General features: G+C 44.2%; 1 protein-coding gene across 3 annotated transcripts in view; it reads right to left on the minus strand.

The window, feature by feature from the left end:
- The window catches only part of cxxc5 (CXXC finger protein 5), a 97,744-nt gene extending 82,759 nt beyond the window's left edge, over positions 1 to 14,985 (minus strand). For 2 of the 3 annotated variants that reach the window (XM_008109061.3, XM_008109057.3), the window contains exon 1: positions 14,653 to 14,983. The gene's annotated coding sequence lies outside the window, so the exon portion shown is untranslated. Of the gene's footprint in view, positions 1 to 14,652 lie in introns of all 3 variants that reach the window. The other variant, XM_062977894.1, reaches the window with a different exon arrangement.
- Positions 14,986 to 22,492: the final 7,507 nt, after the last annotated feature.

Genomic DNA, 22,492 nt, shown 5'->3' on the forward strand with positions numbered 1-22,492 from the left:
TTATAGATCACAGCCAGCATGGTGACATTATCATAGCATTTTCAGAGGATGTTTACTATTGCTTTCTTTTTAGGATGAGAGAATGTGACTTGCCCAGAGTCACCCAGTGGGTTTCCATGGCTGAGTGAAAGTTTGAACCCTGTCTGCTTCTGCTGAATTTTAAATTCCTGATAAATTCAAATTCCTAGTCTTGCACACAATATTTTCTATCACACAAGATACATTTTACAGATGCCACCCCAAAAGCCTTGGCTTTAAAAATGCTACATAAATCAAAAGGGGTCCATTCTCCTTTATTACAGCCTGTATTCCTTTGAAGCATGTACTACAACAACAAGGATTTTCACATGCTCTAGTGCTGGATAGACAAGCTAGGTCTTTCTGCTGAGATGTAAATAGCTTTTAATTAGAAAATGGCATTCACTAGATAGGATGATACACAATGTAGCTCAATTTCACACACTCCCACCCACCCATCCTCTGGTACAACCATGAAGTAGCATACAGAAGCTTTCACTTCTGTTTTTATTAATCACTATTTGTAGTTCCATCTAAATCCTACAAAAATTCTTAATTTTAACTACAGTTTAGCAGGCTTTTTGTATTATCCACATTTTCAGCCAGCCACATATTAGGATTCCAAACTCTAGTTACCTAAATTCCTCAAAAACTAAAGGAGAACAAGGGCAAAAGTCCAGCATTTGGCGTCCTTCCTTCCCATCACAATAAACGGTATCTTGACAACCAGAGTAGCTTCTTGACTCCAAACAACAGCAAATAATGTGTGTGTCTCTTTAAGAAGACATAACAAAAAACCCACATCGTGAAATGGTTTGATGCGCAGTAAATGTCATTAAACCAGGGTTCAAATCCCACTGGGTGACCCTGGACAAATCACACTTCTGATGCATCTACACTATAGAATTAATGCAGTTTGACACTGCTTTAAATGCCATGGCTCAGTGCTATGGAACTGTGGGGGTTGTATTTTTACAACCTCTTTAGCCTTCTCTGCCTCACCAAATTACAACTCCCATAATTCCATAACACAGAGCATGACAACTGCATTAATTCTGAAATATAGATGCACACTTTGTCAGCCTCTGATGAAGACAATGGCTCATCATTTTTAAACCCCTGTGCCGGCTGGACTGCTGACCTCAAGGCTGCCGGTTCGAATCCACAAGATGGGGTGAGCTCCCATCTGTCAGTTATAGCTTGCGGGGTCATAAGAGAAGCCTCCCAGCAGGATGTTAACACATCCCCTGGGCAACGTCTCTGTAGACAGCCAATTCTCCCACACCAGAAGCAACTTGCAGTATGTTCTCAAGTCACTCCTGACATGATATAAAAAATCATTTTAAAAAAATAAACTTAGAATACAGTTGTCATAAATCATGGTCCCCCTCCACGCAGCTGTATAAAATCCACATTGAACTGGATTATATGGCAGTGTGGACTCAGATAATCCAGTTCAAAGCAGATAATCTGCCTTGCTATTCTGAGTTATATGGCTGTGTAGAAGGGCCCATAGTTGACATGGAGGCAAATCACAACAACCATCTGTATATAAAACATTCTAAACAACAGACCTACTCATTTCCAGCATTGCATACAACATGAAATGTGCCTTTTATTTCAATGCAAACAAAATGTACTATTTGACCAATCCGCATTCAAAGATTTGAATTCTGCCATGTGCGCTTTCCATTTACAGCATATCAACAACACTCCCAGGCAAGTTCATTCGTTCAAAGAGCTGTTTTCATTCACAAAACTCCTAGCTACATTTAAATCATTCTTCCCATTTGCTACATTGATTTCATTCATCCAGTACTTTGAACTGTCATTTTCTCATAATGTGCTGTGCCAGATTAAATGTACAGAAGTAGCACACTGCCTAGAAAACTGAAAGCAGAGTTCAGTGCTAGTCTTTCCTGACAAAAATGATTTAAGGCAGTTTTTCCCCCCTGCAAATTTACTTGCAGTATTATAGGTTGTTGATTTAAGCCTATCCATCTTCTGAATGGCTGAGAGGATTATCTTCGACGGAATGTGTAACAAAACAGACCCATCCTTCAGCCAAGACATAGGGCCCTGGCGATCTCAAGTTATGTGTCTAGTGTGAAGAAAACCTTTCCATAAACCTGCACTTTGCCTGAAAGAAATAAGCAAAAAGAGAATGCTTTTCTGCAATGTCCAAAGCTGCACAAAAGCACACACACTTCAAGACTTTTAAGGTCAATGAGCACATCAGAAGACGCTACTTGCCTCTAGGCTTGCCTTGAGGTCTTTATTTATTCCTAGAGCAATTTGATGTCCCATGAGATCAGATTTTGTTCATGTTTCTCCAGTGTCACAGAAGCACCGTTTAAAAAAAGTATTCTAGTTTAACAAATCCCCCTGCCTGCAAATCACCGGTGGCAGAACAGAAAGATGCTCAACCATGTTTTTACTTTTCAATTTTAACATTATATCACCTAAGATAATATCAACACTCCTTGACCACATACAAACAATCAAATCTCATTACATCAGAACCGGAGAAAGCAATAGTTTCCAATCAAATCAACACAAGAAGTGGTCACAGTTTACAGTTGGCTTAGTATCCTGACTTCCTTGGAAGCCATTAACCCGAGTTTTCTGGTTTGGACATAAAAGGAGGCTAATTAACTTTCAGCTTCCTGGATTATTTTCCTGTCTTCACAAAAGGAAGAGTCAAGTGCCTACATGCAGGTGCAGGAGGCTGGCTCATTCCCCAATTTAGTAAACTGAGATTTGATCATCCGATTACAGTCTTGGAAAAACATAAAGCAAGGTTGGGGGGGGGGCTGTTTCCTGTGATTCTGATTAAGGTTATCCTACACTCAAATGCAAGCAGGCAAAACCTCTTAACAATTTCCTTCCATTTTTACTTAGCTTTTTCACAGCCCAAATTCAACATCCAAGCATCTAACAGTTGGAGGTCTCTCCGGGCAGAAGACAAAAGAACAGCAAGATCTGCGTTTTCAGCTCTTAATTTTCTTGACTTGGGCAGCTTGAAGTCAGGCCTCATATGGTTATGTTCTGCTCCCAAACAATTTATAAGCTTGGGATGCAAAAGAGATTCAAAGCAAATCAGTGATGAAACTGACAACTGCTGTCCTCACATATTCTCACTTAAATGGGAATTGAATTATTTTATAACGGAAAGATTGCCCATGCATGCACACACAGACGCAAGGTACCTTGGTATTGGTATATTTGAAGGAAAAGGCCATAGTAAAGGTAAAGGTTTTCTCCTAGCATTGTCCAGTCATCTCTGACTCTGTGGGTTGGTGCTCATCTCCATTCCTAAGCCGAAGAGAGCCGGTGTTGTCTGTAGACACCTCCAAGGTCATGTGGCCGGCATGACTTAATGGAGTGCCATTACCTTCCTGCCAGAGCAGTACCTATCAATCTACTCACATTTGCATGTTTTCGAAGTGCTAGGTTGGCAGAAGCTGGAGCGAATAGCGGGAGCTCACTCCGCTCCCCGGTTTTGAATCTGGCAACCTTTTGATCAGCAAATTCAGCAGCTCAGCAGTTTAACCCACTGCGCCATCTGGGGCTACTTGAAAAGGAAAAAGCCATAAGTACTGCATATCAGCATCTTTCATTACTGATGGTGTGAATATGAATTCTGTACTTCTGAACTGGAATAATAAAACAGTGGATCTTGCCAGCACCATCTAACTCCAGTGAAATAGATTCATGTGCTACTTTTTTAGGACTTGTCTCCAATCTGAAGTTTCCTCAAAGAAGCAAAGTCCCCCTTTCCTCTGTAGAAAGACCAGACGTGTGTCATATTCATACGGTCCATGTGACCACAATAAAAAGGCATAACCATCTACACCAGAGCCATGCAGTATTCAGTCAGGAAATGTATTTCCATTTCCAACAGCTTCTAATTCTCCAACAGCCTGAAATTTAGGTCCCATTGAGTGCACCTGCAGCATCATCTATTTTTGTTTCTTCAAGGCCACAGTAAGGTCCACCACTTGGGACAGCTTCTTCGAGTTTGTTCAAATGGGAATCCATATATCTACAAAGTGCTGGAAATCCAATCCCCTTTAACGGTCTTCTGTCTTGCTTGCCCCTAACTCACTGGCTCACATTCACATTATATTTCACAGTTGGCTTCCTGTTCAGTTACACTTTTATTCCAGTAGTATTAGATCTTGCCTTAGTGAGGCCATTCTGCTATGTATAATGAACGTGAGCTATTTTTTAGTCTTGTTCTGTTGCCTTACTGTTCAAAGTGTTGCAATGGTCTATATACATAAATATCCCACTTCCTTGCTCCTTGCAAATAAACCCATCTCCTGTCTGTGTGTGCGTTTGTACAAGTGTTATTTTCTAAACTGCCTCTAGTATTTGCCTTTTGTAATTGTTTGGGGGACTTTTCCATCCCATGGCTCTAAATTGGGGACTTCTAGAATCTCAGTGGTATAGAAATGGGTTCCCTCTACTCAGGCTGAATGAACAGTAAACAAAATACAGCCACCCTATCTGGCAGGGTTATTGTTAAATCCAATTTGGATCACCCTTGCTCTGTAGTATTTAATGGCTCCATGACATTCAGCGAGTACACACTGGGCTACTTCTGTATCAAGTTCAGAAACTCCAATTCATTCAAAACGTGGCAGTTAAATTTGTTACAGCAACATCTAGGAGTGAGCATATCACACCCATATTAGTCACTCCACTAGCTGCCAATGAATTTCTAGGCAAAGTACAAAGTGTTGGTTATAAGCTTTAAAGCCCTACATGGTTTGGGTCCAGGTTACCTACAGGATTGTCTTCTCCCATATAATGTTTCACTGGCACATGCTTACTCTAACCAGTCAAAATTTGTCATCCAGAAGATCTTTTCATGGGTCACCCCAAAACTGTGGAATAACCTGTCAGAAGAGCTCCAACAGCTAAATGAGCTGTCAGAATTTAAGACACAACTGAAGACCCATCTCTCCCAGCAGGCCTACCCAGTCAACATTGATCCATAAGTTTTGGATTTGCATTCTACTGCTGCTGTATTCTGGTATTTCTACCATGTATTTAAGTGTATGTATTTTATAATAGTGTGTTTTGATATATATATACAGTAGAGTCTCACTTATCCAACATAAACGGGCTGGCAGAATGTTGGATAAGCGAATATGTTGGATAATAAGGAGGCATTAAGGCAAAGCCTATTAAACATCAAAATAGGTTATGATTTTACAAATGAAGCACCAAAACATCATGTTAGACAACAAATTTGGCAGATAAAGTAGTTCAATACGCAGTAATGTTATGTTGTAATTACTGTATTTACTAATTTAGCACCGAAATATCACGATATATTGAAAACATTGATTCCAAAAATGCGTTGGATAATCCAGAATGTTGGATAAGCGAGTGTTGGATAAGTGAGACTCTACTGTATATATATATACTGTATATTGTTTTATGCATTTTATGTTGATGTGTTTTGACGGTTATTTCTGTTTCAAACCATTAGGAGAGACAGCGATAATAAAAAAAATCTTCTAAGGTAAGGTAAAGGTTTTCCCCTGACATTAAGTCTAGTTGTGTCCGACCCTGGGGGTTGGTGCTTATCTCCATTTCTAAGCCAAAGAGCCGGCGTTGTCCGTAGATGCCTCCAAGGTCATGTGGCTGGCATGACTGCATGGAACACTGTTACCTTCCCACCAGAGCAGTATCTATTGATTTACTCACGTGTGCATGTTTTCAAACTGCTAGGTTGGCAGAAGCTGGGGCTAACAGCAGGAGCTCACCCTGCTTCCCAGATTTGAATCATCAACCTTTCAGTCAGCAAGCTCAGCATCTCAGTGGTTTAACCTGCTGCATTACTGAGGACTCCATTTCTACTGCTCTACTACTATTATTATTATTATTATTATTATTATTATTATTATTATTACTTGCTTGGCATTCCCCATTGCTCATTTGGCTGTCTCAAGCCTTAAGAATATAAAAACATGGGTCCCTCTGAAATCTTTTGGTTGGGGTATTAGCTTTTACTTCCATAGAATCATAGAATTGTAGAGTTGGAAAAAACTACTCTGCCCACAAGTTTTACAATAACAGGAGCTTCAGAACAGCTAAATTCAAGAGATCAATATAGAACATACTACTGAATATTTCCAAATATCTTCCTTCTGTTGGATAATTTTGAGCTTGCAAGAGCAGACATCCCCAGGCCAGGCTGACAAACGATACTATGCTACTATTCTTTGTTTAAAGATGAAGTCATTGAGTTGTGGAAACATCACCTTGATAAAGATTGAGGAGTCTGGAGAGCTCATCTCATGCCAACAAATTTGTTAAAGGCCAAGCTGTAGGTCATTTCAAACTTTCTCCCAAGACTACAGGGTAACTTACATCAATCTCCCCCACAGAATCCATTTCTTAGCAAGTCATTTAGGTAGACACCCTGTGATGAGAGAAGAATACAGATCCTCCATTGTCGTAGACAGAAGGTTTCTGACCAAGGCAGTTTTTACTCTCAAGTTGTCCCCACATCTGTTGGCTTCCAATAGCTGAGTGCTTTAACATTGTTTTTTCCCCACAGCTGGATGAGATTCCCATATTTGCAAAAGATTTCAGGAATGGTCAGCAGACTTTTGAATACATTGTTTCTTTAAAATATGGTTCTCACCTATGACCCTAAGTGACAGCCATATATTGAACAAACAATGACCTGGACAAATTAAAAATGCATTGAGAAGCAAAGTAAAAAACAGAATAATTGGTTGGAAAAGCTAGATAAGGGCTGAAGATATCTGTCTATCATATAAATTGGAAATCACCAGCTTAAAGAACAGATCCAGTCCATGATTCTGTAAGCTTTGAGCCATGGTCCTACACTCCTAATTACTCCACACCCCAAGTTATGATTTTATTTTTTTTAAAACATACAAGTATTTTCTTCTTTTTTGGGTCTGAGGCCCCTTCCACACAGCTGAATAAAATCCCATATTATCTGTTTTGCACTGGAATAGCAGTGTGGACTCAGATAATCCAGTTCAAAGCAGATATTGTGAGATTTTCGGCCATAAAATTCTGGGTCATATGGCTGTGTGGAAGCGCCCTGAGTCTCAAGATTTCAACTGGGGCTGAATAGTGTGATGGGATTTGAGGAGCTGCCAACAAACACTAAATGAAGAAGCTAGAAAATATAGAAAATTTCAGCAAATCAGTCCATTTGTTAACTCTGACTGGCAGCAGCTTTCCAAAATTCAAACAGATATTTTTCCTAGACATCCCAGCAGAGTTTTAGTATTTCTTAGTGTTTTCCTGCACAAGTACTACCCAGGCTAGACCCGGCTTAGTTTCTGAAACTGGATAACATTTTGTGTGCTTGTGTATTCAAGTTTTTACTACTGGCACACCTCAATTCCTGGCATGTTAGACCGACCACAACCCTCCAAATCTTACTGGATAAATTCCCCAGCATCCCTCTACACTGGGTATGATAGCTAGAACTGATGATAGTTGTACTCGGACAACATCTGAAGGGCAAAAGAGCCCACCCCGTCCAAAAAAAACCCCAAAATGAATGGTCCTGCAGATAAAGAGACAGTGATATATAGCTAAAGACAGGCTTGATTCATGGTACCTGGAATCACTGGAGGAAGAAAAAAAATTAGGCCCACTACAGTACTCTCCCCAAGTACCTCCCCTATTCTCCTCTAGAGAAAATGGATCTCTTTATTCCTGCAGAACACAAATGCAGAGGCTTGTGGTGAGGCTAAAACCTTCCACTTGGGATACCAGAACACTGAACAGCCCCCTTGCACACGAGCTATGGCAAGGCATATTGTACCTTCTCAACTTCACCCTCATCCTGCCCAGGCCTCCTAAGGAAAAAAGCACTGTGGTATGATTAATACTGGCAATGCCCCAACCACTGTCAAAGCCTACTGATGGTTTACGCCTTCCAAAGAGCGCTTGGTCTTTCTGGCTCAAAGGCACTGACCAAGCAACGGGGAGGAAAGGAGTGATGCAACAGTGCGCGAATGCCAGGCTCCCTCATCCGGTACTTTCTCTCTCTCTCTCTCTCTCTCTCTCTGCGTCTCTGCAATTGCTCTCCAGTCACAACAGGCTGGAGGACACCAGCAGAGATGAAATCACCAGCCCATGGAGCGGGAGGCAAGGACAAGGCGTTCTGACCACAGCAAACCTGACGGAAGGCCCTGCCTCCACTCTGTTTCCAGGGGAGCAGATTTAAGGAGTTGTCACCCAAAAAGGACACTCTGGTCCCAAAGTTACCCAAGGTCCAGATCTTTCAGTGGCTGATGGGGAGCTATGGAGGCTTCCTTGGACCATGCGCCTTTTCTATCCTCCACTGCCAAAGGGGACAGACCCCCTATCCTTAGAAAAGTTTGGGAAGATTGAATTGATGTAGGGCCCGTGGTTCAAATCTGGCCTGGCATGTCATTGTATTTTATGTAGCACTATGTGCTGCTCTGTAAGCCGCCCAAGTCCCTTTTGGGAGATGGCAGGGGAATATAAGTAAAGTTATTATTATTTATTATTGTATGTGACCTTCTATATGCTGGACTGTCACCCCTGTATTCTTCATCATTAGACAATATGATTAGATCTGATGGGAGTTGTAATACAGTAATATCTAGATTTCAGTGTGTTCTGTTTAATCAGGAGAATGGAGTTTGGATTTAGAGAACTGGACGTCTGCAAGGATGTTGCCCAGAGGATGCCCGGATGTTTGACATTTTACTATCTTTGTGGGAGGCTTCTCTCATGTCCCCACATGGGGAGTTGGGGTTTACAGACGGGAGCTAACCCTACTCCCCGGATTCGAATCGCTGACCTTTCGTTCAGCAGTCCTGTCGGCACAAGGGTTTAACCCAGGCATGGGCAAACTAAGGCCTGGGGGCCGGATGCGGCCCCCTAGGTGCTTACCTTAAGCCCTCATTTTCCCTGTCCTCTCAGCATAATGACATGGCGGCCTGCAACATCCTTATATAGAAAGGATGGGAGAGGAACACATGCAGCAGCTGAGAGCCCTCTGGAGCGTTCTCAGTCATCGCATGTCTCACCCTCCTCCTGGCATAAGGATGCTGAGAGGACAGCCCAAGGAAGGCATGCAGCAGCTGAGAACTCTACGGAGTACTCTCAGCCATCATCTGTCTTGCCATCCTCCCAGTGTAATGCTGAGAGGACAGCCCAAAGATCGAGGAAGGAGGATCAGGGAGGAGGACCAGGGCAATTGCCGCATGTCTCGTTTTCCTCCTGGTATAAGAACAGGGCGAGTAGCCCCATCCTTATGCCAAGAGGACAACCTGAGGATGACCCGGCCCCAGGCCCGGCCCAGCCCCTTCCCGGCCCCACCATCTCACAGGTCCTCTCTCTCCTGGGCCTGTCCCATGCAACAAGTGCCTGGCTGCCCTCGCTTCTGGCCCAGCCCTCTCGATCGGGCCCATAATGTGACCCTAAAGCAAAAACGTTTGCCCATGCCTGGTTTAATCCACTGCGGCAATAACATTTGGGGAGCTGAACTGGGTAAAAACTAAAGAGCACTGACAGCTATGTAAATATATAGTTGGCCTTCTGTATTCACAGTTTATTCATCCATGGATTCAACTGGCCCTTTGAAGGCAACCTTAAGGCTGATACGTCCCTCAATTACATAGAGGGAGGGAAGTACCTTTGATTTTCTCCCATCAGAAGCAAATTGACGCTTCTGGTGTGAGCCGTCAGAATCGGCCCGTCTACAAAGACGTTTCCCCAGGGGACACCCAGATGTGTTACCATCCTGCTGGGAGGCTTCTCTCATGTTCCTCCTCTGACGGTGGAAAGGCAGGAATGAGGGGGGAGGATTGTGACCCAAAGCCTTCCTCTTCCTCCTCTTCCTCCTCTTCCTTGCTTCACCCCAAAGCAGTGGTTCTCAACCTTCCCAATGCCCCGACCCCTTAATACAGTTCCTCATGTTGCAGTGACCCCAAACCATAAAATTATTTTCGTTGCTACTTCAAAACTATAATTTTGCTACTGTTATGAACTGGAAGGTAAACATCTGATAGGCAGAATATATTTTCATTCACTGGATCAAATTTGGCACAAATACTGGCTACGCCCAAATTTGAATACTGGTGGCGTTGGGGAGATGAAATTTATTTTGTCATTTGGGAGTTGTAGTTGCTGGGATTTACCTACAATCAAAGAGGATTCTGAATTCCACTAACATGGAACTGAACTAAACTCGGCACACAGAACTCCCACGACCAAGAGAAAATACTGAAAGGGTTTGGTGGGCATTGACCTTGAGTTTTGGAGTTGTAGTTCACCTAGATCCAGAGAGCACTGTGGACTCCAAACAATGATGGATCTGCACTGAACTTGGCAAGAATACTTAATATGCCCAAATGTGAACACTGATGGGGTTTGGGGAAAATAGACCTTGACATTTGGGAGCTGGAGTTGCTGGGATTTATAGTTCACCTACAATCAAAGAGCATTCTGAATTCCACCAATGATGGAACTGAACCAAACTTGGCACACAGAACTCCCATGACCAACATGGAAGGATTTGGTGCGCATTGACCTTGAGTTTTGGAGTTGTAGTTCACATACATTCAGAGAGTACTGTGGTGGACTCAAACAATGATGTATCTGGACCAAACTTGGCACAAATACTCAATATGCCCAAATGTGAATACTGGTGGAGTTTGGGGAAAATAGACCCTGGCATTTGGGAGATGTGGTTGCTGGGATGTATAGTTCACCTGGCATTTGGGAGAGGTGGTTGCTGGGATGTATAGTTCACCTGGCATTCGGGGAGATGTGGTTGCTGAGATGTATAGTTCACCTGGCATTTGGGAGATGGGGTTGCTGAAATGTATAGTTCACCTGGCATTTGGGAGAGGTGGTTGCTGGGATGCATAGTTCACCTGGCATTTGGGAGATGTGGTTGCTGGGATGTATAGTTCACCTGGCATTTGGGAGAGGTGGTTGCTGGGATGTATAGTTCACCTAGCATTTGGGAGACGTGGTTGCTGGGATGTATAGTTCACCTGGAATTGGGAGACGTGGTTGCTGGGATACATAGTTCACCTGGCATTTGGGAAGATGTGGTTGCTGAGATGTATAGTTCACATGGCATTTGGGAGATGGGGTTGCTGGGATGTATAGTTCACCTGGCATTGGGGGAGACGTGGTTGCTGGGATGTATAGTTCACCTGGCATTTGGGAGACGTGGTTGCTGGGATGTATAGTTCACCTGGCATTTGGGAGACGTGGTTGCTGGGATGTATAGTTCACCTGGCATTGGGGGAGACGTGGTTGCTGGGATGTATAGTTCACCTGGCATTGGGGGAGACGTGGTTGCTGGGATGTATAGTTCACCTGGCATTGGGGGAGACGTGGTTGCTGGGATGTATAGTTCACATGGCATTTGGGAGATGGGGTTGCTGGGATGTATAGTTCACCTGGCATTGGGGGAGACGTGGTTGCTGTGATGTATAGTTCACCTGGCATTTGGGAGACGTGGTTGCTGGGATGTATAGTTCACCTGGCATTTGGGAGATGTGGTTCACCTACAATCTAAAAGCATTCTGAACTCCGCCAAAGATGGAACTAAAGCAAACTTGGCACACAGAACCCCCATGACCAACAGAAAATACTGGTCTTCTGCGACCCTTCTGACACCCCCAACACGACCTCCAGGTTGAGATACTGCAGATACCACACAAGCCCCATCCAGCTTGCCAAAGTTAAGAAGCGGAGGGGGGGGGTGCTTGCGCCCCCACATGGCTGGAAGCAGGCGACCCAAAACACAATATTTGCACACACAAAAAGCCTGAAAAAGTCTCTGTTCAGGATGAGAAGTTTTTCTGAAGGAGTCTGTACTTGGAAGCAGAAGGTGAAAAGAGGAAAAAGAAGAAGCGCTTGGGATATGGGGTGTTGGTTGGAAGATGTCTCCCACCAAGTCCCCACACACGCTCCTTCTCCTCGCATATTTGTGGCTAAGGTCACCCGCAGGAGAGGCACACACCCCCCCCCCCCGCCTGTTTCGACCCAAGGGGCGCCGCAGGAGACAGCAGCGGCAGGCGGCAATCCCTCCCTCTTTCCTTCCTCCCTTCCCAAAACACAAACACAAGGCGGAGGAGGAAAAGAAGAGGCGGCGAGGCAGCTGGCGTCCCCTGCAGCGAGTGGCTCCTCCGCGCGGGCCGGGCGCCGCTCTAATCCGCCAATGCCGCCAACGAGCAGCGCGGAGGGTCAGCCAGAGCCAGCAGCACTCTCCCTCCCTCCCTCCCTCTCTCGCCCTCTCCCTCCCTCCCTCCCTCCCTCCAACGCCCGGATGGCTGGCTGCAGACACCGCGGCTGTAACCTGGGAAACGAGGCGCGATTAGGCGGCCCGGATTGGGGAGGAGAGGGGGGGCGAGGAAAGGGACGGAAGGGGGCGCCGAGTCGCCAATGCGGTGGACAGCGGGGGGAGGAGGGCGAGGAGGAGGGAACGGCGGAAAGATGGAAGGAAAAAGGGAGGCAGGAATGGTCCGCAATAAATAAATAAATACATCCTGCGCGCTGATGGGGTGGGGGGGGGGGGACACAAAAAGTGGCATTTGTCGTCTCGGGGAGGGGGGAAATATTGGGAAGGAATCCTCCCCTCCTTCCCAATGTGTTGTCGAAGGCTTTCATGGCCGGAATCGCTGGGCTGCTATGAGTTTTCCGGGCTGTCTGGCATTCTCCGGAAGCATTCTCTCCTGACGTTTCGCCCGCATCTATGGCAAGCATCCTCGGAGGTTGTGATGCGGTCTGTTGGAAAACTACTCAAGTGGAGTTTATATATATATATATATATATCTGTGGAATGTTCTGTGAGGGAGAAAGAACTCTTGTCTGGGTTGCTGTGAGTTTTCCGGGCTGTATGGCCATGTTCCAGAACAGAAGCATTCTCTCCTGACGTTCCGCCCACATCTACGGCAGGGATCCTCAGAGGTATATTGGAAACTAGGCAAGTGAGGTTTATATATCTGTGGAAAGTCCAGGAGTGGGAGAAATAACTCTTGTCCGTTGGAAGCAAGTGTGAATGTTGCAATTAATCACCTTGTGTAGCACTGAATGGCCTTGAAGGTTCAAGGCCTGGCTGATTCCTGCCTGGGGGGGGTTTCCTTTGTTGGGAGGAGTTAACTGGCCTTGGTCGTTTCTTGTCTGGAATGGCCACCTTGATTAGTATTGAATAGCCTTGCAGCTTCAAGGTATGGCACCTTCCTGCCTGAGGGGGAATCCTTTGTTGGGAGGTGTTAGCTGGCCCTGATTGTTACATATCTGGAATTCCCGGTTTTTTTGAATGCTGTTCTTTATTTATTGTCCTGACCAGAGAAGTCAGCCATAGCAGAGCACTTGATGACCCAACCTGGAGAACACAGAAAAGCTGGACCACTCTTAAACAACCAACATGTCAGGCTACACAGAGATGCCACTGAAATCAACAAACATGTGGGCGCAGCTTCAACAGAAAGGAGGAAACCATGACAATGAGCAAAATCCGACTACCAGTATTTTTTTTAAAAAACTCTAAAATCAGGACTGTAAATAAAGAACACTCAGAAAACAGAGAAATTCCAGACATGAAACAATCTGGGCCTGCTAATACCTCCTAACAAAGGATTTCCCCCAGGCAGGAAGCAGCCAGACCTTGAAACTGCAAGGCTATTCAATACTATTCAAGGCCTTGAGTCCCCTCTGGGGTGGAGAAAGGCAAGTAAATAAATAATCAAGGTGATCAATTGCAACATTCACACTTGCCTCCAACAGACAAGAGTTCTTTCTCCCACCCTGGACCTTCCAGATATATAAACACCACTTGCCTAGCTTCCAATATGCCTCTGAGGATGCCTGCCATAGATGCGGGCGAAACGTCAGGAGAGAATGCTTCTGGAACGTGGCCATACAGCCCGGAAAACTCACAGCAACCCAAACAAGAGTTCTTTCTCCCACCCTGGACCCTCTACAGATATGGAAACCCCCACTTAACTAGTTTCCAATATACCATCTCAGGATGCCTAGCATAGATGCGGGCGAAAGGTCGGGAGAGAATGCTTCTGGAACACGGCCAGGCAGCCCGGACAACTCACAGAAAGCCAAGGGAGGATGATACGGTTCCAAAGAAAACTTTGCCCCCCTTTTTAAAAACCAAACAGACCCATCCTGGAAACAACGAGGCTCAACCGACGGGCTCCTTCTTCCTCCTTGGTGGCAAAAAAGCGGCCAAGAGAATGCTACTGGAACATGGCAATACAGCCCGGAAAACTCACAGCAACCCAGCCAGGTGGGTTTCAGGGATAGAACGCAGAGGACTGGAAATGAAAGGGGCTCCGTGCCCCGACACCCCTTTCTTTCTTTCTTCCCTCCTCGTCGGGAGACCCTCCGTGGCTGCACGCGGCTCGCTTTTTGTCTGGAGCCACTGAGCTGAGACCGACGCCGCCGCCAGTCCTCTTGCCCGGAAGGCAAAAGCGAGCCCAGGCAAAGCAAGGAGGCGGAGAGGGACCGACCCCTCGCTTCCCCCTTCCTCCGACGCAAACTTTCTTTTTTTCCGCCAGACTTTCCTCCTCCTCCTCCTCTTCCTCCCTACTCGCACCCTTTCCCGGTGTTTATACTTACCGATCCGGAGTGAGAAGGAGAGAGAGGAAGGAAGGCGGTTTCGCAGCCTCCGCGGCTCCGGGCAGCCTCGCCTGCTGCGTGTTGCGCGCGCGCTGTCGCCCGCCGGATTAAAGATCCAAATCCGGAGCGTACGCTGTAATGGAGGAGGAAGAGGCAAAGCGGAGGAAGGAGAAGCTCTTGCTGCTGCTGCTACTTGCTTGCTACTCCCGCCAGCACCTGCCCCTACTTCTTCTTCCTCCTGCTCTATCTACATCCTCGCCCGGCAGGGACCGAGACAGGCGGACCGCATTGCAAAGGGCCGCCGACGCCGCTCGCTCTCTCTCTCGCTCTCACTGCTGCTGCTGCTGCTGCTGCTTCTCCTGACGCCGCCGCCGCTCTCGCTGATGGCCAGGGCTGCAGGCAAAACCCGGACCGGACTTTCGGCGCCGGCGCTCCACGCGCTGCCCACTCTCCCCCGCGCTCGCTTTGCCCTTGTCTTTGGCGGCGCCCATCCCCGCCCGCCGTCGCGCCTCCTTTGATTCCCTCGTCGTCTCCAAAGAGTCTCTCCGGCACCCTTTCCCGCTAAGATCTCCCTTTTTTGAGGACTCTTCCCACTTTCATAAATTCCGCTGCGACCCGCAGAGGGCGATTCCACCAACCGCGTCCCCCTTTTTAAATGCGCAGAGACCACAACAACTACACACAAAAGTCGGCTGGGAAACTTTGAAAGGCCTTTTTTTTTCCCCTGTCTTTGTCGCCAAGCTGGAAGCCAGCCCAATATTTATGCAGCCAATACAGGCAGTTCCCCAAGTGACGAACAAGATTGGCTCTGGAGTTGAATTTATATATGAGTCGAAACAGGGACATTTTTCAGTGTAACTCCAGCCACCCACACACGTACATCCATATGAATGGAGCTACACTTTTAAAAAGGTGTAATATATAATATACAGAAGACTATACAGAAAATCTGTATAGGAAAGACAATAATATCGAGGATAGCGTTGATGTTGTGTTTTTTTGTGTCAGGAGCGACTTGAAAAACTGCAAGTTTCAAAGCCTGGCTGCTTCCTACCTGGGGGAATCCTTTGTTAGGAGGTATTCGCTGGCCCTGATTGTTTCATGGCTGGAATTCCTCTGTTCTTCATTTACTGTCCTGATTTTAGAGTTTTTTAATACTGGTTGCCAGATTTTGCTTATTTTCATGGTTTCCGCCTTCCTGCAAGGCTATCAAATGCTAATCAAGGTGATCAATTGCAACATTCCCACTTGCCTCAGACAAGAGTTCTTTCTCCCACCCTGGACTTTCCACAGATATATAAACCCAACTTGCCTAGTTTCCAACAGACCTCACAACTTCTGAGGATGCCTGCCAAAGAAAATGCTTCTGGAACATGGCCATACAGCCCAGAAAACTCACAGCAACTCAGTTATTCTAGCCATGAAAGCCTTAGACAACACAGTGAACACACACAAAAGTCAGCTGGGAAACTTTGAAAGGCCTTTTTTTCCTGCCAGTCCTCGTCACTGAGCTGAAAGCCATCCGAATATTTATTTAGCCAGTATAGGCAGTTCCCCAGTTATGGACAAGATTGGCTCTGGAAGCTTGTCCTTGAGTTGAATGTACAGTAGAGTCTCACTTATCCAACATAAACGGGCCGGCAGAACGTTGGATAAGTGAATATATTGGATAATAAGGAGGGATTAAGGAAAAGCCTATTAAACATCAAATTAGGTTATGATTTTACTTATTAAGCACCAAAACATCATGTTATACAACAAATTTGACAGAAATACGCAGTAATGCTATGTAGTAATTACTGTATTTACAAATTTAGCACCAAAATATCACGATGTATTGAAAACATTGACTACAAAAATGCGTTGATAATCCAGAACATTGGATAAGTGAGTGTTGGATAAGTGAGACTCTACTGCAAGGGTCCCCAAACTTTTTAAACAGGGGGCCGGTTCACGATCCTTCGGACCGTTGGAGGGCCGGACTATAGTTGGCCACTGAGCAATAATAATAATAATAATAATAATTATTATTATTATTATTATTATTATTATTATTATTCCAGCATATCTGTCTTGTTTGCTGTGTGATACAATAAAATAACAACAACAACAACAACAACAACAACAACAACAACAATAAAAAAGAGGGTTGGAAGAGACCCTTTGGGCCATTGAGTCCAATCCCCTTCTGCCTTTGTGCACCAAAAGCACAGGCAAAGCACCCCTGACGAATGGCCACCCAGCCTCAATTTTTATTAATAATAATAAGAAGAAGAAGAAGAAGAAGAAGGGTTGGAAGAGACCCCTCGGGCCATTGAGTCCAATCCCCTTATGCCTTTGTGCATCAAAAGCACTAGCAAAACACCCCTGACAGATGGCCACCCAGCCTCAATGTTACTAATAATAATAATGTGATTTTGTGATACGAAATCCAGCATATCTATCTTGTTTGCTGTGTCATAAAATATAATAATAATAATAAAGGTTGTAAAAGAAGAAGAGACCCCTTGGGTCATTTAGTCTAACCCCCTTCTGCCCTTGTGCCATGGGGGCCGGATAAATGGCTTCGATGGGCCGCATCCAGCCCCCGGGCCTTAGTTTGGGGACCCCTGCTCTACTGTATATGTAAGTTGGAACAGGGACATTTTAAAGGGTAACTGTAGCCACACACACATGTATCTAATCTATACACATAATAATAGTGAAAATACGTATGTGTGTGGGCGGGGTGTCCATTTACACAGACAAGCTCCCACTTCCAGAAATAGCTATAGCTCCCACAGCTCAGGAGACACCAATGTCCCTCCCTCAAATGACATTGCAGGTTATAGCGAGCACCGTGAACACGTCCAAGAGCTCTGCCAATGTCCTCCACAAACACCATACTGCCCACCACCCAATTGAAAGCTTTCATTCGGGGACAATTTCATCCTAGATTTTCTGTTTTTCCTCTACCACAGATATCCCAGTGTTCCTTTTTTTCTCTATTGGTGTAGAATTTTCATGACCCTGCCCACTGCCTCTCCCATGATCCTTTCTTATTCTTTTCTATGGCACACAGAAAACAGAGGAATTGATAAGCAACTGAACATATGAGAGTCAAATGAAAAGTAATGCCTCCACCTTCGTAACTCCTCAACAGATGGCAGTACTGGTATGCGGCAGGCACTGGCTTGTTCAGTAGACTCTCCTCTACAATTCTATTTGGCGGGAAGCCTTAGCAATGAAGGGTTGTGATGTTAAAGTGTGAAGTATGGAACCCTTCACAGACGGTCAGTCAATGCGACTTAAGCAATGTACAGTCATTGAATTCTTGACAGCAGGTGTCACCCCAAAGGAAATTCATCAGAGAATGCAAGCTGTTTATGGTGATTGTGTTGATGTGAGTACTGTGCATTGTTGGGCGAGTAAGTTTAAAGATGTTGAGGTAGGAATATCTGACTTGCATGATAAACAAAGAGTTGGACGTCCTGTGACAGCAACCACCGAGTTTCACAAGCAAAAGGTTGACAGATTGATTCAGGATGATCGTCGTATCACTCAGAGAGAAATTTCAAGCATCATCGGCATTTCACAAGAACATGTGGGTCACATTATTGCTTTGCTTGGCTATCGGAAGATCTGTACACGAAGGGTACTGTGAGATGCTGGTTGCAGAAACAGAGTGTCAACTTCTTCCGTGATGGTTTCAGAAAACTTGTTCATCGTTGGCAGAAGTGTATCCAATTGTCTGGTGATTATGTGGAAAAGTGAATAGTGGTAGTTAGCACATTCTAAGGATTATTTCTGCATTTGATTTATTAAAATACTTCCATCCAAACCGAAGTAACGAAGGTGGAGACATTACTTTTCATTCAACCCTCATACTAAAGAGGTTAGGGGAGAATTCACCATGAGTTATAGGAGTTGTAGGGACTGGAATGTATAGTTCACCTGCAATCTAAGAGTACTGTGAACTCCACCAATGATAGATCTGGAACTAACTTGGTACACAGAACCCCCATGACCAAAAAACTACTGGAGGTCTTTAGAGGGATATATAGGAGTCATAGTTTACCTACATCCAGAGCACACTATGAACCCAAACAATGATGGATCTGGACCAAACTTGGCATACATACCCAATATGCCCAAATTTTAATACTGATGGGTTTTGAGGGGAATTGGCCTGGACATTTGAGAGTAGTAGGTACTGGGATTTATAGTTCACCTGCAATCAATGAGCACTCTAAACTCCACCAAAGATGGAATTGGACCAAACTTGGCACACAGAGCCCCCAAAACCAGTAAAAAAATACTGGAGGTGTTTGTGGGAAATTAATCTTGATTTGGGTGAGTTGTAGTTCACCAACATCCAGAAAGCACTGTCAATCCAAACACTGATGGATCTGGACCAAACTAGGCACACATACCTGATATGCCTAAATTTGATTACTGGAGGGGTTTGAGGGGAACTGGTCTTCCTTTCTGGGAGTTGTAGTTCACCCACAATCAGAGAAACTGTGACCTCTACCAATGTTGGACCTGGACCAAACCTGGCACACAGTACCCTCATGACTAATTCAACCTATTGGATGGGGTTTGAGGGGACTGGCTCACTATAGTGGGAGTTGTAGTTTACCCTACATCCAGAGAGCACGCTGAACTGCACCCATGATGCATCTAGAGCAAACTTGCCCAACATAACAAACTGATGGAGTTTTTCTGGATTAACCTGGCATGATGACAGTTGTAGTTAATCTACAAGCTTATGCATTTTGTACAATTCAAAATTGACTTTTTCAAATAACCTGGGCAATGCTGGGTAGTGGGTACCCAAGCTAGTGTGTGTGTGTGTGTGTGTATATATACACAGTAGAGTCTTACTTATCCAAGCCTCACTTATCCAAGTTTCTGGATTATCCAAGCCATTTTTGTAGTCAATGTTTTCAATATATCGTGATATTTTGGTGCTAAATTCGTAAATACAGTAATTACAACATAACATTACTGTGTATTGAACTGCTTTTTCTGTCAAATGTGTTGTATAACATGATGTTTTGGTGCTTAATTTGTAAAATCATAACCTAATTTGATGTTTAATAGGCTTTTCCTTAATCCCTCCTTATTATCCAAGATATTCGCTTATCCAAACTTCTGCCGGCCCGTTTAGCTTGGATAAGTGAGACTCTACTGTATATGTGTGTGTGTGTGTGTGTGTGTATATATATATGGCTAGTGTGTGCATGTGGCTAGAGTTACACTTTTAAAAAGGTATATATATATATATAAGCTTAAGCTGGATGTTTATAATGCAGCGAGTGCCTGTAGTTTTTTTAAGATTAGTTTTTATTTAGACAAATTAAGATACTGCTCCATTATCTGGGTGGAGGCCAAAAGGTGCTGCTAGACAGAGAAGTATAGTCCATTTTACTAAGGGATGGGGAGTTTAAAACCATTTTCCTCTGTTTTCCTGTTATTCCCCCCACCCATGTCACAGTTGTGGAAACAATTCTCGTTTATGAAATGAGAAATGGAGAGGGGAAATAACCAGTGAAAGGGTTATTTTTTGGTTTATGGTTTTCCTCCTTAAATCCCCCTCCCCCCATAAAATGGACTTTTCTGCTCTGTCTAGCGCCCCGTTTTGGCCTACGCCTGGTTAATGAAAAGTTTGAACCCAACAAAACCTATATACAAACTATGTTAAAAATACATTTTCTAGAATAAAATAAAACATTACTTATGCATTCTAAACATCAAAATACATGAACTACATACACTCTAAAATGGATTTTTAAATTTGATGACAACTGTTTTTAATGTGTATGGTTATACTGTAAGCCGCCCTGAGTCCCCTGATGGGTGAGAAGGGCGGGGTAGAAGTGATGTAATAAATAATAAATAAATAAATAAATAAAATACTATTGAGACATCCTTTCCCCACATAATAACACTCTTCTTGTCCAAAAAGACAGTGATGGTTTGAGCCCCCCCCCCCCAATCTTTGCTGGAGGAACACAATGAATGGGCCCCAGTCTTTCTTAAAGTTAGTTAGACAGTAGTTATGTGACAGTATATTTTGGGCACTGAAAAACACTTCTGAAGAACTATTTTATACACTGGCATATTACCTGTTTCCTAACAGTTCTGAGACAACATGTTTTTCAGTAGAACAATGAAAACCAATTGCCTTGAATATTTTTTTTTCGTGTCAGGAGCAACTTTTGAAACTGCAAGTCGCTTCTGGTGTGAAAGAACTGGCTGTCTGCAAAGACGTTGCCCAGAGGACGCCTGGATGTTTTGATGTTTTACCATCCTTGTGGGAGGCTTCTCTCATGTCCCCGCATGGAGTTGGAGCTGACAGAGGGAGCCTATCCATGCTCTCCCTGGGTTAGATTTGAAACCGGCAACCTTCAGATCAGCAACCCAACCTTCAAGTCAGCAGTCTGCCAGCACAAGGGTTTAAACATAATTACATTTTGAACAATTACATTTGGTTGTATACCACTTGAGAAGATTCTACTCAAACGGGTTTTTGGCTCTTCTCTAAAAGTCTATAAATACCATTCTCTAAAAGGTTATGATCTCTATAAAAGGTCATGCTTTTCGAAAACTAGACTACTTCCTGTGGGGAAAAAACCAAAACAGAATAGTAAAAACAGAAACCCAAGCTCTATCCCCAGCATAAAATGATATAAGAAATCAATGGCCCAGCTTTTCAAAGGCTTTTCACACGATCCCTTGAGTCTACAGGAGTATGCATTATTCTGCACTGTAGATGCACCCTTGGTGAAGACACGTGGTTTGGACTGTGAAACTCATTCCCACTGGAGGTCCAATTGGCTGTCTGTCTTCTCTCTTTTTGCTGTCAGGCAAAGACATTTTTATTTAGGAACTCCTTTGGTTCTGACTTCACATGGCAGAAGGGGCTTCTCATGGATTGTGCTTTCATCTGATTGTTCTAAATTAGATTTTAAATTGTTTTATCTTCACTTTTAAAATTGTATTTATAGTTTGTTTTTTAAATTTTCATATTAATAGGTTTTGTAGCTTTATTTCTGGAGCCCCCAGTGGCACAGTGGGTTAATCTGCTGAGCTGCTGAACTTGCTGACCAAAAGATCAGTGGTTCATATCCGGGAAGCAGAGTGAGCTCCCACTGTTAGCCCCAGCTTTTGCCAACCTAGCAGTTCAAAAACATGTAAATGTGAGTAGGTCAATAGGTACCGCTCTGGCGGGAAGGTAACGGCGCTCCATGCAGTCATGCTGGCCACATGACCTAGGAGGCGTCTACGGACAACGCCGGCTCTTTGGCTTAGAAATGGAGATGAGCACCAACCCCCAGAGTTGGACATGATTAGAATTACCGGTAATGTCAGGGGAAAATCTTTACCTTAGCTTTATTTTGTTTCAATTTTATTGTAAGCCGCCTTGGGACAAAGGTGGGGGTAAAAATTAAATAATAAAACTATTGCGTTCTGTGCTTTTTTCTGAGCCTTGGAAAGTTACAAATGGCACTATCCTTCCTACAGCCCCTTCCATGGGAAAAGTTTGGAGCATGTGTATTGCCAAATTCTGGAAGCAGGATGTTTGATAATGCAAATGGAAAATATGAGAATGAAACTGTAAGTGTAGTCTAATGGTAGCTGCTTGGAAGTTACTGATAAACATTGGGAAAAGCTATGTGGGACTCTCCAGCATTTGAGAGTTTTAACTCTCATGAAAAGTACTTCCAGAAAGTTATGCCTGTGCTTGATTTTGCTTGGATCTTCTTCTCAGTGATAAAATATCACAAATTATAGTAACATAAATGAATTTTTATGTGCTTTAACAATTTAAAAGATATTAGGTTTTTGTGATACA

Source organism: Anolis carolinensis, chromosome 4 (genome assembly GCF_035594765.1).
Source record: "Anolis carolinensis isolate JA03-04 chromosome 4, rAnoCar3.1.pri, whole genome shotgun sequence".
NCBI classification, from domain to species: Eukaryota; Metazoa; Chordata; class Lepidosauria; order Squamata; family Dactyloidae; genus Anolis; species Anolis carolinensis.